This window comes from Suricata suricatta, chromosome 5 (assembly GCF_006229205.1).
Source record: "Suricata suricatta isolate VVHF042 chromosome 5, meerkat_22Aug2017_6uvM2_HiC, whole genome shotgun sequence".
In the NCBI taxonomy this organism is placed as follows: Eukaryota; Metazoa; Chordata; class Mammalia; order Carnivora; family Herpestidae; genus Suricata; species Suricata suricatta.
Window position 1 is genome coordinate 100492131 of NC_043704.1, and position 17651 is coordinate 100509781.

The 17651-nt window shown below is 34.6% G+C and overlaps 1 pseudogene; it reads right to left on the reverse strand.

The window, feature by feature from the left end:
- LOC115291224 overlaps positions 1-17207 on the reverse strand; it is a 30594-nt pseudogene extending 13387 nt beyond the window's left edge.
- Positions 17208-17651: the final 444 nt, after the last annotated feature.

A 17651-nucleotide genomic window follows, 5' to 3' on the forward strand; every position in this document is an offset into this window, starting at 1 on the left:
GAGAGAGAGAGAGAGAGAGAGAGAGAGAGAGAGAGCAAGCGAGCATGAGCAGGTGAGGGGCAGAGAGAGAGGTAGACACAGAATCCAGAACAGGCTCCAGGCTCTGAGCGGTCAGCACAGAGCCCTATGTGGGACTCGAACTCATGGACCGTGAGATCATGACCTGAGCCTAAGTCAGACACTTAACGGACTGAGCCATCCAGGCGCACCTTAAATTTTTATATAATATTATCTCATTGTTGAAAATACTCACAAATATGTAATTAAAAACATGCAGATCCACCAAAAAGATAACTAGTGTTAGAATTTTGGTGAATTCCCTTCATGATATTTTATTTGAATACATGTAACTAATAGAAAAATTAGGATAACAGTGCATTTGTAGGTCTATGATCTACAATTTTTATACCATTAAAGTCTTTAAATATGTGCTTTTAAATGGCAATGTGATATGTATCATATAATTGCACCATAGTTAAGCAGAACTGCTAGTGTTAGATATGTGTAATGCTCCTCATTTTTTTACTATTATGAAAAATGCTATCTAAATTAAAAAACACAAATATACAGGGGGGACTGGGTGGCTCAGTCTATTAAGTGTCCAACATGAGCTCACAGTTTGTAAGTTTGAGCCCTCATTGGGCTCTATGCTGACAGCTCAGAGCCTGGAGCCTGCTTTGGATTCTGTCTCCCTCTCTCTGCTCCTCCCCACTCACACTCTGTCTCTCTCTATCTCTCTTACAAGTATATATATACTGCCAGAAGACTTACCACCATCTGTAAAAATTTTTATCTCTACACAAACCTATCAACTGTAAGTATTAATAGTAGACAAAATTTTGTCAACTTGATTGATAAACATCACATAAAATTCTATTCTTGATTGTTTCTTAGTGGGTATAAGCATATTTTGCTATTTGCCAACAATTTTTATTCTCTCACCAATAATTTTTTTTACATTTGTTCAACTTTTTAATGGGAAGAAAATGATCAGTTATAAAATTTCAGGGACTATATATTAAGGATAATCTTTCTCTAGCATACTTGCTGCAATTATTTTCCTATATCTTTATTCTTTAATATTGTTTATTAAAGGAGTTTACAAGAGACTATAAATGTCCAGTATTTATATATCTATGTAATTTTGCAAAATACAGTATATTGAAAACAGGAAAATGCCAAGACACTTATTTGTATGTGTTTAGATATATAATCATATTTTTGTGGATTTACTCTCACATTATAATAAATTCTATTTCTTGTGTCAACCTGAGAATGGAAAGTCTTAATATCTTCTGACTAGATAAAGTAGATAACATGATTGGCTTAATGAAAATATAGCAAACTAAGGGAAGTTAGGCCAAGTAACATTTTTCAGATTTGACTATAGAACTGGGGAGAAACTGCCAAATACAGTTATGAAGATTTCTTTAAGTAATTCTTTTCTCACTTCCCTAAATATGATTGAATGTGTACTTTTGTATTCTGTAAATGCTTTGTACCATAAATACATCTTAATTCTAGCCCCAATAGACACTCCTGTTGTATAATAGGATTATGATAAAAATAGCTCCATCAATATTTAGAAAGAAGAATTTTAAGTGATCTTTAGTCCAAGTAGGAGAGTAGAAAATAACTTTAGCACTCAAAATCACAATTAACTTGTCTCAGAGGAATGAGCATACGCTTGTGTTTGTGGAAGAATACAATTATGTTTCAGACATGCATTCTTGTGATTATGGGTTTGCAGTTGGGAACTTTGGCAGTTGGAAGATTAATTGATACAATGTCATGTTACCTATAACAATAGTATAAACCAGAGTTTTAAATGGGTGCCTCCTGTGTATTTTATTGATATATGTGCATCAAAATCATCCAAAATATAAGAATGCATCATTGAAATGATTTTTCTTGAATAATATGTGAGATATTTCCATGGAATCCAATTTAAACTTCAACCACTGTATACACCTTAAACTTTGCCTGTTGTGGATTGCATTTTTGACAGTAAGCAAGAGAGCTAGATAAATAAGCAATTAAAGTGGTGTATAAGCTATGCAAGAATGTGGGATTTCTGAGAAGAGAAAGGCTAGGCAATGAGTTATTACTATTATATTTCCATTGATATAATAAAAGTGTATTATTGTTTAAATAACTAATCCAAATTGTTTTTGAATTAATCTGAGCAATAATGTTTGCTTAATCTCATTTAGAAATCCAAAACACTTGATAAATGTTAGTACTTTACTTAACTTGGATACTATTATCTTTCATTTAAACTATAGATCTTATTTAAAACACAGAAGATTCATTAAGAAAAGAATTATAAATATTGAACAAAACTGAGAAACTTCCTGAACTTTTTGTTTTATATATCTAGCCATGGAGTATTAGTGGATAAATTATCATTACAGGAAGCAAGAATGGATCACTGACAAGTCATTTCCATGAAAAAAGTTATGAGCCATTATTATTGATTAAAACCAAAATAATCATAAAAGATATCCCAGTGGGATGATTTAACTTAACATTGAGTAGTAGAAAGGTGATGAAATTGAGTAAGATAAATTAGAATCAAGTAGATATAAATTAGGATCTAAGAATTAAAGGTCAAAGATATTTGAAAAAAATTGTCAACCTTATTTACATGAAAGATTCCCATCTCAGTCAAGCTAGCTTCAGGAGGAAATAAACATACAGCAGCAGAATTGATCCTTATTCGTTGGAGTTAAAATTAGAGACATGTTTCTTAGGGAAGAATGAGAGCAATAGATGGGAACTGACACATATTAGGAGTTCAATAAATGGCAAATAAAATTTAAGACTGAAAATAGGTGGAGGAATGCAGATCAAACTTCATCTGCTTCTGAGAGGTGTTTATTGAATGTCAAATTTAAAATAGCTACTCAAAAAATAAGATATTTTAATCAATTAATCGACACCTAATTTGATATTTATATCTTGCTAAGTACAAATTAAGCACCTGTACATATTCCTGAAGGTTAATACATTCATATGAATGTTAGTATTTATGAAGTTCTAAGTTAATTAAATGGTACAAAGAGTAATTCGTTGCATATATTTAAATGGGTCTTTCATGTATATTGCTGTAACTTTTTTACTTACCCATTTATTTATTTATTAAAATTTTTAAATGTTTATTTTCTAGACAGAGACAGAGCATGAGCAGGAGAGGGGCAGGGAGAGAGACACAGAATCCAAAACAGGCTCCAGGTTCTGAGCCAATGGCACAGAGTTTGATATGGGGCTTGAACCCACAAACTGTGAGATCATGACCTGACCCAAAGTCAGATGATTAACAGACTGAGCCACCTACTCACCCATTATCCATTATGTTTTAAAAGCTAATTCCCCAAGGCACATTTGCACAATCAACACATAATATAATCACACTGACTATAAAAATCATAAAATTGAAATTAGAATTTGCTCTGTATTCAGTGTAAAAATTTAAAAAATTGGACTGGAAAAATAGTGAGAAAGTTAAAATTTGAGGTGCAGTATTGTACTTCATTAAAAAAAATTTTTAATGTTTTATTTATTTTTGATACAGAGAGAGATAGAGCATCAGAGGCGAAGGGGCAGAGAGAGAAGGAGACACAGAACCGGAAGCAGGCTCCAGGCTCTGAGCTAGCAGTCAGCACAGAGCGGGACGCGGGGCTTGAACCCACGAACGTGAGATCTGACCTGAGCCAAAGTCAGAGGCTTAACCGACTGAGCCACCCAGGCGCCCCATGTACTTCATTTAAAACATCCATACTAAGAGGTAATGAGTCTGGAAATTCATAAATATATATTTTTATTTATCCATGACTCTTAAATACACAATTACCAATATTTTAAGAGTATCAGAGATATTTAGCTTTGGCATGGGTAACAGTTTTATGCAAAAATATTATTAAAGCCACAAGGGGGCAGAGAAGCAAAGATAAATGACCTGAATCAATTTTAAATGAGACATGTACAAATTATGAAAATAGCCCTTGTGTCCATTGACTGAGGAATGGTTGATGCAGAAATGGTATACATACATACATATATATATATATATATATATACATATATATATATACACACGCACACACACACAATGAAATATTACTTAACTATAAAAAAGAATGAAACATTGCCATTTTGCAATGACATGGATGGAACTAGAGAGTATTTTGCTAAGTGACATAAGTCATCAGAGAAAGACAAACACTATATGATTTCACTCATATGTGGAATTTACTAAATAAATAAGGAAAGGGACCAAAAAAAAGAGAGAGAGGCAAACCAAGAAACAGATTCTTAATGAGAGAGAACAGATTAATGGTTACCAAAGGGGAGGTGGGTGGGGGGATGGGTGAAATAGGTGATGGAGAGATTTAGGAGGGCACTTGTGATGAGTACTGAGTGTTGCATGGAAGTGTTGAATCACTATATTGTACATCTGAAACTAATATTACACTGTATGTTAACTAACTGGAACCTAAATAATATTTTTAAAAAGGAAGAAAATTGGAGATGAACTTTACTGAGTGCCTAGTATATTCCAGAAAATGTGCTATGTGTCTTCACATTGTTTAATTTTCCAAAATATACAGTATTTTTACCCTCACTTGTTAAGTAAATAAACACCTATTTGATGAATTAAAGGAATGAATTGTGATTCTCTCTTTTACAGTGAAGAAACTGAAATTCAGGATGATTAACATATTTTCTAAGATTATGCAGCTAGAAAGTGTTCAATCATAGTTATACAACTTAGATTTTTACCATCACTTCATGTTATATTTGAGTATGATAGAAGTCAAATTACCCCTGTTTTGAAAGAAATCCATCCTAACTTTCAATGGCTACATATTACTAATTACATCCATTAAATAAATTTAAACTGCCCAGAGTCAGTTCATTCACCACTGGGGATTCTGAGATATTATTATTTAGATAAAAATTTCCACTGCAGCTCCATCAAGGTTTTGTCTGTTTCAGGACAGATAAATTTTTCACAAACAGCAACATTTTTTTCATTACAATAGACCTAAATCTAAGTGAATCTAAAGATTAGGTTAGGCATATCCCATAAATTCAAAAGTTATCAATATATTAAAATAAATTTTCAGTGAAAGTTCACGGTTCTCATGTTATGAGTATTTCTTTATTCCATGACATTTTTCTCTTAGCGGTTTAGTGGAAGCTAAAATAACTAGATATAAAGTTATCAGAGATACATTTGGGAAGATTATCCTGGAATGGAATAGAAAGAAAATTGAGAGAATTTAAGCCTAAAATATTTAGGTGTATTTGTCAAATACTCCTCTGTAGAGGTTGGACCAAAACAGGTCTTATCTGAAATGTCTGGAAACATTTGGTGAACATAGCATAACATATAAAGTTGTTGAATCACTAGGTTTTACACCTGAAACTAATGAAACATTGTGTGTCAACTCTACTAAAATTTTTTTGTGGTTTTTTTTGTTTGTTTTAATGAGAATGTTTGTTTCCTGAAAGCTTTGCCATTTGGATTTAAATCACATGTTTTTGTTTTTGTTTGTGTATTTGTTGTTTTTCCCCCAATCTGATAGATAGGAAAGGTACGTCAGATTAGTTTTAATTTGAACTACTTGCATCACAAGCTAGGTCTAGCCGTTTATGTTTACAGGCCATATATATATATATCTTTGTAAATTATCTATTCATGAACTGGCAATATGTAATAATGGTATGTATATACATTTATCTTTTAACCAATTAATCCTCTTCTATAAATGTATTGTCTACAATACAGTTCTATTTAACTTTGTATGTAAACTCCCAGCAATTACAAAAAGACAGGGAAAAGAAATAATATGTATATGTCTGTGTGTGTGTGTGTATGCACGCACACACACACACACACAGAAAATAGAAAAGAAGAAATAAAACTTCCTTAAAGAATTAATTTTTTTAAATGTTTTATTTATCTTTGATACAGAGAGAGACAGAGCATGAGAGGGGGAGGGGCAGAGAGAGGAGACACAGAATCGGAAGCAGGCTCCAGGCTCTGAGCTAGCTGTCAGCACAGAGCCTGATGCGGGGCTTGAACCCACGAACGTGAGATCTGACCTGAGCCGAAGCCGGAGGCTTAACCGACGGAGCCACCCAGGCGCCCCAAGAATTAATTTTTAAAAATGTTTTATTATTTATTTTTGAGAGGGAAAGAGCATGAGTGGGGAGAGGTCAGGGAAAGAATTTGAAGCAGGCTCCAGGGTCTGAGCTGTCAGCACAGGGCCGGATGCAGGGCTCAAACCCACAGACAGTGAGATCATGAACTGAGCACAAATCAGACACTTAACTGAGCCACCCAGGTGCTCCCCATTGGATATTCTTAAACAATCTCCCTCCTCACCAAAGCTCAGAAGAATATTCCTGAAACTAACAAGTAGGTATAGCAGGGTTTTAAGATAAAAAGCTAACATATAAAAGTGAATTATTTTCCTACATACCATCAATAAATGATTACAATTGAAAATTAAATGAAAATACCATTTATTGTGGCCTGAGAAGTAAGCATGAATCTAATCAAATATGTACAGAATCTATATATGAAAAACTACAGAGTACTTATGAAAGAAACCATAGAAGTTTGAAGTAAATGGAGAGACATTCTATGTTCATGAATTGGAAGACTCAATAATTATTAAGATGTCAATTTCTTCCCATCTTGATCATAGATTCAATGCATTTTTAATCAAAATTTCAGCAAGGTATTTTGCGGTCATCAACAAATCAATTCTAAGGTTGATTTGGAGAGGGAAAAACTTTGAATAGCCAAAATAAGAGTGAAGAAGAACAAAGTTAAAGACTTACACTACCTGATTTCAAGACATAACATATGACTACAATAATCAATACAGTGTGTGTTTTATTGATGAAGAAATAAACACATAGATCAATTGGACGAAATAGAGAACCCAGAAACATACTCACACACATATAATAAACTAGTATTTGAAAAAGAAGAAAAGGCACATCAGTGGGGAAAGTATATTCTTTTCAACAAATAGTAAAATTGGACATCCATATGAAAATAAAGGAAACTAGACACAGAACTTTACAACCTTCACATACATAAAAATAAAAGAAATAGACCTAAATGTCATGCAAACTATAAATCTTGTAGAATAAAAGAGGAGAAAATTTATGAGACCTTGGGTTTGGTCATGAGTTACTATATGTAAGAATAAAAGCATGATACATAAAATAACTGAAGTTATTAATTTAATAAATATAAAAACAAAAGATTCTCCTCTGCAAAAATCACTGGAAATAGAATGAAAATGTAGGCCACAGACTGGGAGAAAATATTTGTAAAGTGCTTATATCTGATAAAGGACTTGGTTCTAAACTATATAAAATATCTTTTTAACTCAACAGTTAAGAAAACAGACAGCCTAATTAAAAATGGGCAAAAAACCAGACAATACACCAAATAGTATATACAGATAGCAAAATGCATGTGAGAAGATAAATCTAAACATAAAGAAGACACCACTAACACTTGTAAGAATTTCTAAAATCCAAGAACTCCAACAATATCAATTGCTGGAGAGCTTGTGGGAGTCAGATTTCTGACTTAAATTTGAACATTGGGAATAGGTTAGACATCCATTTAGTAATGGATTAGAGTTGGAGACATTGGTATGAAGTTATGGTTAGCTTAATACAGATATATTTACACTCAGAAAATTTTATAAATTTGTGTATACACATGGGTGGTATACACATATACATATTTCTTTGCTCCATCAGCTAAAATGTCTTAGAAGCAATCATACCCCAGTAGCAATGAAGACACCTAGCTCAGATATTGGTTTCTAATACCATATGTCAGTGAAAGGAACCTCACTGTTTGAGAAAATGTCTAATTCTAGGACTTGGGCAAAAAATCTACAAGATGATCCTGAAACATTTTATAGTGCCAGAAAGTAAGGAAATGCTAAGAAAAAAAAATCACATGAATGGTCCCAGGTATTTGTCAGAGGGACACAGGAGCCAACTGAAAGAGCTCCCAGGGGCCAAAATAGACAATTTAAGAAATAAAATAAAACAGTATTGTATCATAAAATCAAAGGGAAAAATAAATATTCATTAGTCCATACTAATATAAATTAATGATCTAATAATTAAATAAATTAAAAAGAATAGGCCAATCACTATAGGAGAAGAATTTCAAATACTTTATACTGATACTCTACTCTCAAAGAGAAAGAGCATAATTCCCACTCATATGTGGGTATGCATAACAACTCGCTTCCCAAGAATACAGTATTGAAATGGAGGAGGAATGAAGAGTGACAAGTACTGGCTCAGTCAGGTGATCAAGGTTTTCATCAACAATGATATCCTATATTAATAGTACCCTCGATATGATATGATAAAAATTGTACTTGATCTCTGTGGTCTTCCTCCCAAAACACACAACACCAGTCTAAATATAAGGACAACATAAAAGTCCCAGTTGACGGATAGACTACAAAATACATGACTAGTTCCCAAAATTGTCTTGGATCAAAAATAAGGAAAGTTTGTAAAACCATTACAGCCAATAAGGCTCTAAGGAAGCATAATTACTAAATGTAATATGGTATCCTGGAACAGAAAAAAGACATTGGTTAATATATGTGTATCAACCTTAGTTCATTAATTGTAACAAATACATCATACTAATATGAGATGTTAATAAGAAGCAAACCTTGAGTGCCTGGTATATAGGAACTCTTTATACTATCTTTGCAATCGTTTTATAAATCTAGATCTATTATTGTAAAATAAAATATTTATTTAAAAATTTGAAAAAAAAAGGTAAACTTTTGTGCTTGAGAGATTAGTCAAAATAGGGTACCTCAACACAATAAAGTACTGTACAATTATAAAATAGATTACAGAAGATACCTATAAATTAATATAGAGTTATTTTTAAGGTATATTAGTAGTAAAGATAGAAACTTGCCAGTAGAAAGTGTTCTAGAATATTGACCTTTCAAAAATATTTTAGCATTAATGATTTTTTGGGGAAAGAGTAATTCCAAAATGACTAACTTATCCAAAAGGAAAATTGAAGGTAGACTGCAGATCAAAAAAGTAAGGAAGGACAAATGAAAGGTGGGTGTATATATGTGTGTGTGTGTGTGTGTGTGTGTGTGTGTGTGTGTGTGTGTTTTAACTTTTAAGTGTTTAGGAGAGAAAGAGAGTGCACACACAGGAGGAGGGGCAGAGAGAGAAAGGGAGAGAGAATCCCAAGGAAGCTCTGTGCTGTCAGCTCAGAGCCTTGAACAGGGCTCATTGTCAGGACTGTGAAATCATGACCTGAGCAGAAATCAAGAGTTGGATGCTTAACCAACTGAGCCACCACGGTGCCCTGGAATGTTTATTTTTAAAGGCACTCCCTTAAACATCCCCATTCTTCAAATTATTCACTGTAGATTATACATTTGCATATCTTAATTGCATCAGATTTGTTGAAAACAAATGTGATAAAATAGGACACATTAAGAATATAGTAGGCATCGTCGTATTCACATGGGTTTATGTAAAAATGTTTAATGATAATAGGTTATATGATTTTTCTTTATTGTTTCCCTCACCATTTTCTCACCAGATATGCTAGGAGTATCCACTGAGTGACAGACTGTTCTAAAGAGAAGGCTTGCAACATTGAGTAATACTGTTGAGACTTGCATTCTCAAAGTACTTATACCCGAAAGTGGGATGAGACTTGAAAGAGACAATAAACAAAGAGAAAAATCTAAGGTTGTAATAAGTGCTAAGAAAATAAAATACTAAGGGAAACATCACATGATCAGTAAAGCCCTTTCTGAGGAGTTTATATGTCACCTAAAATAAGAATGACAGAAAGGAGTCTATTCTACAAAAATTGGAGGCATCATATTTCTAGATAGAAGAAACAGCACTAACATCAAGGCAGGAATCAGCTTGGTCAGTTAACAAGAGAAAGTACCTAAGGGTGGCTGTGGTACAGTAAATGTCGGGGAGATGGACGCAAACCACTGTCGGAAAAGAAGTCGGGAGATGGAATACAGCCTAGTTCATGACTGTATAATAGTCTTGTATGGTTTCAAATATCTTTTGTCTTTTTATAGTAAAATAAATGGTAAGTTTCTTGTGGTTATATATCAATTATTCTCAACTGTAGAGGCTGAAGTTGTACCTATTAGACAATCAATTTTGATATGGGGTGGTATGTGGGGGTTTCCCCTGTACCAAGAACATATAAACAAAACAAAACATTTTGCAGTGATAAAAAGGTATTTTTCTTCCCTAAAGTGCTTTGGTTGGCTTTTAGTCACAGTGCATAACGTGTTGTAAAATGCCACAGTATTCATGCATGGTATGCAATTCAGTTTTAAGGCTTATCAAAAAGGCACATGGGTTTAAAAAAGGTGAGACCGACACCACATCATAGTCTACTCTAGACCATGGAAGAGACACTGCTCTTTATAAAAGATGTCGAAATTTGTTTGCTGTCAGTGATATTGGCATAGTAAACCTATGTTTCACGGTCAACAGTATGAGGTACATATAGATAGAGAAAAAGGGAAAGAAAGATCTCTTGATGTGGTTGGGGGAAGTCTATGCTAGACATTCTTGCAGGGATCTTTGAATCCATTTGGGGAAACCTGAAAGCATTTATTCTGCTTTAAAGATTTAGCTGTGGTGCTTAGGAGGCAGGATTTGAAAACTACCAAAAGGACAAATAGTGTTGCCCAAATTTATCAATCAGTTAACTGAATATTAAGCAACTCCTTATTTTCAATTTTATTTAAACAAAAACTAAACAGCACCAAATTGAACTAAATGTATTTAAATATTTTAATCAATACGATTTCCTAACAGTTTTAAACTCCTTAATTTTATGGAATAACTGTGATTATGACAATTTTTGCAGCTATACAAACTAAGGCAACAACAATAAAAACTGCTCCTGAGCTACATGCAGTATCACAGAATGCCACATCTATTGTGAATATTCCTTCAGTAAAGATGTGCTCTCTGTTTTGCCCCAAACCCAAACACATAGTTTTTATTTTGTGAATTTGAGTTATGATAGAAAGACTACATCAAAACATTGAGTGCAGCTCGTTCACAAGGATATGACTTGCACAGCTCTTAATGGTTCAATCCAAGTGTAATTTCTCTTAATCCATTTGCAATATTTGGTTAAAATTAGCTACCTCATAAGATTGCTGTGAGAAGTATATAAGAAAAACACAGTCATCTACAAGTTAACTCTCCTCCTATCCCTTCTTTGGTCTGTAGTAGGGGCACATGGACTCCTTCTGGAGTAAAGCTGTCCCTACATTGGCAGGCCCATAGCCAATGTGGCCTGGTTGGTCCTATTAACCTGAGGGATGTAGACCTCTCCAGAAAGGCACTCCAAAGCAGCAGGCCACTGAAGGCCTAGGACCTGAGTCAGGGCTCACTTGCCCAGGTCTAAGGAGGTTCTATATCCAGTACTGGAGAGAACTTTCACCCTCCCCCTATACCTTATTCCCTTTCATGGCCAAAGGATGTGAATTTATTTATTCAATGATGAGTTTAATGAGAATGATTATCCCTGTGGCTCTGAGGATCTAACAAGAAGACCTTAGGAGAGATCTATAGGTGCCTCTGTGTGCTTCGTTTGTCCTCAATGGTAAATTTTAATTCAGAAAAAGAAAACTCATAAAGCCATCTTTTCTAATCTAGTTTTACTTTGATGTCTTATTCGTGTATGCATGTGTCCTTTTTAAAATTTACTTAGAATTTAAAGGGTAGATATTGTTATTTAGTGTGTGCAGAAGCCCCAATACTTACAAACAAATAGGACCTGCCAACTGTAACATGACACTCAAATTTATGACTACAATCACGTATTCATATACAATACCATTGTTTGTAAGGTATGAGGGTACAATTATATACACAAGAATTAGGCAGGCTGCATAAATGTCTGGGTCAGCCTAAGTATACAAGCATAAACAGTGTGGTGCCAGTAAAATATTGGTGAGTGCATGACCTGTGCAAAACATTCACATTTAGTAATCTGAAACTCTGAAGCTAAGGAAAATATTTGGAAAATTGGTTTAGCCTAGGGCTGCTGGTATAGTACCTGTCTGTTAGAATGAATTTTCTTTGAGGTAAGAGGTTTATTGTGGTTATTCCTTTTAACATCCTTGCTACCCATCGCTGGACATGGTATTCTCTAAGTACCCCATGAATAATTCTTGACTGATTGAATGAATGGATGAAGAGAACAATTTTCTCAAATCTATTACTTATTGTCTTTAGCTCAAATTGCCCCTGTCAAATGTCCATCTGCATTTAACATTAATGAGGCTCATTTACTTGTGCCATATTGCTAGTTGAAAGTAATTGATACACCTATATATGCACATACACATGCATGCACATACACACACATGCACACATTATTATTTAACACAAAATCAAGAAATGTGAAGATTCGATATGGTTGGATATTTCAAGTATATAAGGTATTGAAACATTTGTTTTCTTAAATAAATTTAGTTTTAGATTATAGTGAACTGAAGTCAAATAACTTTTCTAAAAATGTATGCTCCAAATACGTGAAAATACATATTGAATAAAGATTATGGATGTCTATTACTTAAATATTTTAAATTGAAATACACAAACTCCATCATGGTAGGTCAAATGCTTTCTTCTTCAGTTTTTGTCAATAATTTCTAATAGCTCTATCAATTCCAGGAATATTTGATTTTATGCTGGCAAATCTGAACTATAGAGACAGTTCATTATTTTCAACTTTTCAATGGTTGCTTGCCATAAATAATAATACTCTCTATCATAAAATGTTCAGAAGCTATTGATTTCTCAGTTTTTTAGCTTACCTACATGTATACTATCTAAAATCCAAGTGCAAATGGAAATATGTCACGCTTGTATAGATAGCATAAAAACCTGTGATAAAAACTATAGAAATTATTGACATATAAATGAACCAAAAGGAAACATTTTGGATTGAGTTTGAAATATAGCTAAACTGATTTTTTATAAACACAGTAGCAATAATCTCCCTTGGACTGGTTTGGAAAACATAGTGAAGGTTGAGGATTTAGAGGTAATCTTTCAAGTTACCAAACAACTGTTTCTTTCTCTGATTGACATTTCATGGACCAGGCTTCCGTATGTTCTAATATTGCTCAGAAAGTAATCTATCGTGTTTTAGCATTCAGGAATTTTTTATTTGATCAGACTCCGTGTTCACAGAAATTAATAAAATGTACCATCAAAATGGTATGTTTCCCCTTTGCTGCCCCCAAACATAAGTATACAAGTGGGCAAATACTACCACACCCACATTCTGAAGCATACATATATTTTCAGTTTAAGGGCATTCCTTCTTATTTAATTGTGAATTTGAAGCAATTAAATGGGAACTTCCACCATCTCCCAATGCCACATCTTCCTACCATTCAGTGTCAGAACTGCATATTCTTTCTTTCTATTACCAAGGATAAAGTCTACATGATCATATATCATTGCAATCTCTCTATGGCACTAAATCCACCCTACCTCACTGAAGAATACTGCCTCCAGCAATTTTTCCTCCTTCTTTCTGCTATAACAAAATGTCCTTTTTACTGGCGCAATCATTTCTTCCATAAAAAATAAAAAGGAAAAAAACCTTTCTTTTGATCACACATATCTTTAAAATATTTTTTTTAGTTTTTTTAATTTTTAATTTTCGAGAGGGGGAGGGGGAAGAGGGACAGAGGGAGAGAGAGAGAGAGAGAGAGAGAAAGAGAGAGAGGGAGAGAGAGAGAGAATCTTCAGCAGGATCCACGCTCCACATGGAGCCTAACACAGGGCTCAATTCCACGACCCTGGGATCATGACCTGAGCCAAAATCAAGACTTGGATGCTCAACCAACTGAGCTACCTAGGTGCCTCATTGATCACACATATCTTTATAAGCTACCATTTGATTTTGCTCCTCAAAAGACTTGTCTACGTATGCCATCTTCAATTCCTCTTTGTCCATACTGTCTTTAATCCATTCTCCTCCAGCTTTCACTCCTGGTACTCCAACCAAATTGTTTTTATTACAAAAATCAATGTTCCCCACATTGCTGAATCCAGTGATCAGCTTCTGGATCTCATTTTGTTTGAGCTACAAGCAGCATTTGGTGCAGTTGTTCATTCCCTCTTCTTTAATTCCCTTCTTCACTTGTTTTCCAGGATAACACACTTATTTTGTTTCTTACCTATAATATTTATAACTCTTTCTAATGTCCCTTTACTAGGTATATTTCTACTACAATCACCTTGGTCACAGCCATGATCATCTCTTTTCTAAACTAGTACAATCAGTCCCAATTTGCAATGTCTGTTTCTATCTTTCCCTCTCCCTACCTCTGATTCTTTAGTCAACACAACTGCCAGAATGATTCTTTAAAAATCTTAATCCAATCAGAGGCCTCAACTAATCAAAATCCTGCATGGCACTCATACATTTAAGAGTAAAAGGTTAAGTCCATAAATGCCTACAAGACCCTACATGACCCAGTCTTCCATCATTTTCCAGAGCTTATTTCCAGCATTCTTCCCCAAATTACTTTGCTGCACTAAACGTCCAGCTGTTCCTTGAACACATAAGTCTCCCATGCCCTAGGGTCTTGTGTTGCTGTAAATGCCACAAAATTTTGTTAGACATTTTTATGGCTAAATCTATCATCTTTAACATTTGCTCAAACAGTGCTTTAAAAAACTCCAGCGATTATCTCAACCCTGGAATACCCAATTTCTCTTACCATTACCTGCTTTTTCCCCCATAAAAATCATCTTGTGGCGTACTATATATGCTGTTGGTTTTCTATTGCCCCTTATTAGACTTTTAAACTACACATCTACAAATGCAGGGCTTTTTATATTATTAGTTCACTGAGAAATCCCAAGTGCTTGGAACATAGTAGTCTCTCCAACAATACTTAGTGAATAAACTAACAATCATTTCCATAACATGACTTCATTTATGTCAGATTCTTATGAATATAATTCTACCAAGTAGCAGTTCTTGAATTACTGTGTGTGTGTATTTTATAATCTGCCTTATACTTATTGTTTGTATATTGTAACAATGATGTTTTTCCTATACTGTGTGAAACTACGTTCTATAGGAAACCCCAGAGCCAACTGTTTTTTTTACCAGCTAGCTGCATTATATACTAAATGACACATTCTGTGATGTATTTGTACCTCATTTTAAAGGCTGCTGATACTATTTCTCATGGAATTTTGGCCACCACATTTATGGTGACTTACCAAGTAACATTTGGTGCAGTTGTTCGTTCCCTCTTCCTTAATTCCCTTCTTCACTTGTTTTCCAGGATAACACACTTATTTTGTTTCCTACATACAATATTTATCACTCTTTCTAACATCCCTCTATAAATAAAATGGCTTTTCTATATCTGTGCTCACCCTGTACCTTAATTTTCTGCAAATGTTTCATGTTCTTCTATGGTCCTACACATACTGGTCAAGTGTACACTCTAGAATGAGAGCACTGACTTACCTCCTGGCTCTTCTTTACTAGCTGAATGTCCTTGGACTAGATACTTAATATCTTTATGCCTCAGTTTCTATATCTGGAGATTAAAGATAATAACTGTATACCTCACAGGATTTTGTGAGGATTAAATAAGTAAATATATCTAAAACACTTAAGATGAGGGCCTAGGTGGCTCAGTCAGTTAAGTGTCTAACTTGTCTAAGGTCTTGATCTCATGGTTCACAAATTTGAACCCTGCGCCAGCTCTGTGCAGCCCAGAGCCTGTTTCAGATTCTGGATCTCCCTCTGTCTCTTCACCTCTTATGCACTATCTCTCTCTCTCTCTCTCTCTCTCTCAAAAACAAATAAACATACCAAAAATAACCACCCTTAACACACTTGAGTGTTTAGCGTATAGTAAGTGCTAACTTACTGTGTCACATTTCTGCTAGTGTCTAATTCTTGCTTCTTTTTAAGCTCCTCTCAATAAATTCCATCCTCCCCAGAGCACTAGCTCAAAGCAAACCTATTAAAAGGAAATCTTCAGACTTATAATGGTAGAATTTGCTCTCTGATACATTAAAGAAATGTGACATACTTTTGTTATGCTGTTGGTTGCTATCTTTCTCTCAAATCTCTGCACTCTGTATTTATCAAGGGTGGTTTTCTTTTGTGTCTATCTATATATTTTTCATAAAAATAATAATATTTTCAGATACTGTAGGTACAGACAGAAAATTTTAAGCCTGCATTTAGTGGAGGCTTCTTTTGGAGTTTCAAAACAGACACAAATCTCTCAATGCTGAGAAATGCAGGCACCTTAACACACCCTGTGGAGAATCACCAAGCTTCCTAGATAGTTGTGACTGAAGGCATAATTGTTGAATTATGTCACACCCAATATCATAAGGTTACATCTGTTAGGTATAAAGTCACACTGCGATAATGGTTTGGGAATTTCTGCAGTCCTTTTTTACGCATCAGATGATTGTCCTATGAGCTGCCTTATCCAATGGTATCATTCTTCAGAAAATTCACAATCTCCCTATAAATGCCATAGCTATGTTATCTATAAGTAAGCAAAATGTATGTGAACATTTCTGAAATTAGAGCTAATATTTGATACTGTTCTTCACTAAGTGTTAAGGGTATCGTAAAGGACATCTTTGCAATTCTAAGCAACACTATGTTGGAGTCAACTCACATGCTTTCAAATATCTTATCTGTAAAGCCTAAACATATTCCTTTGAAGAAATTCTCTTCTCCACCTTTACTGAATGTGTCTCTATCTGTCAGTGTTCTTGATTGCACACAGACACTGGTTCAAACAGATTTAAGTGCAAGAGCAGTTTATATACTCACAGTGATGCGGAAAAAACTGGAGAACCAGGCTTGGAAAACAGAAAGAAACAAAGGAGGTCTTAAGATCACAGCTAAAGGAGAAATTAGGTTTCAAAACCTTTGGATGAGGACATCATTTCCACTGCTACCAAATACCTGTGTCTTTGATGCCGCAGCAGACAGAACCAGCACTGGACAACGGAGACTCTGCAGAGTCTACCACAAATGCTAGTTCTGGAAATGAGACATAGCCTTTGCTGATGGCCCAGAGTTGATTCACCATTCTCTATGTTGTTTTTTATTAAAGTATTTCAATTCAAAGCCTGGAAATCTGGGTTTGACTTGCTAAGCAAGAGAGGCCTAAAAAATAAGTATCTATTTTTCATTGCTTCTGTATTTGAAGGCAAACTCTATCGAGCTCTAAGCTTTATGAAGTGGTTAACTTCCCCAAATTGCGAAGAAGTTCAGAATAGGTTACCAAAAATAACAAAGTTTGGTTCCATTTCTGCTAATTATTTTTCCAATAAAATTAATAATTTAAAATAAAATCAAGGGGCGCCTGGGTGGCTCAGTCGGTTAAGCCTCCGACTTCAGCTCAGGTCAGATCTCACATTCATGGGTTCAAGCCCCGCGTCAGGCTCTGTGCTGACAGCTAGCTCAGAGCCTGGAGCCTACTTCTGGTTCTGTGTCTCCCTCTCTCTCTCTGACCCTCCCTCTCTCATGCTCT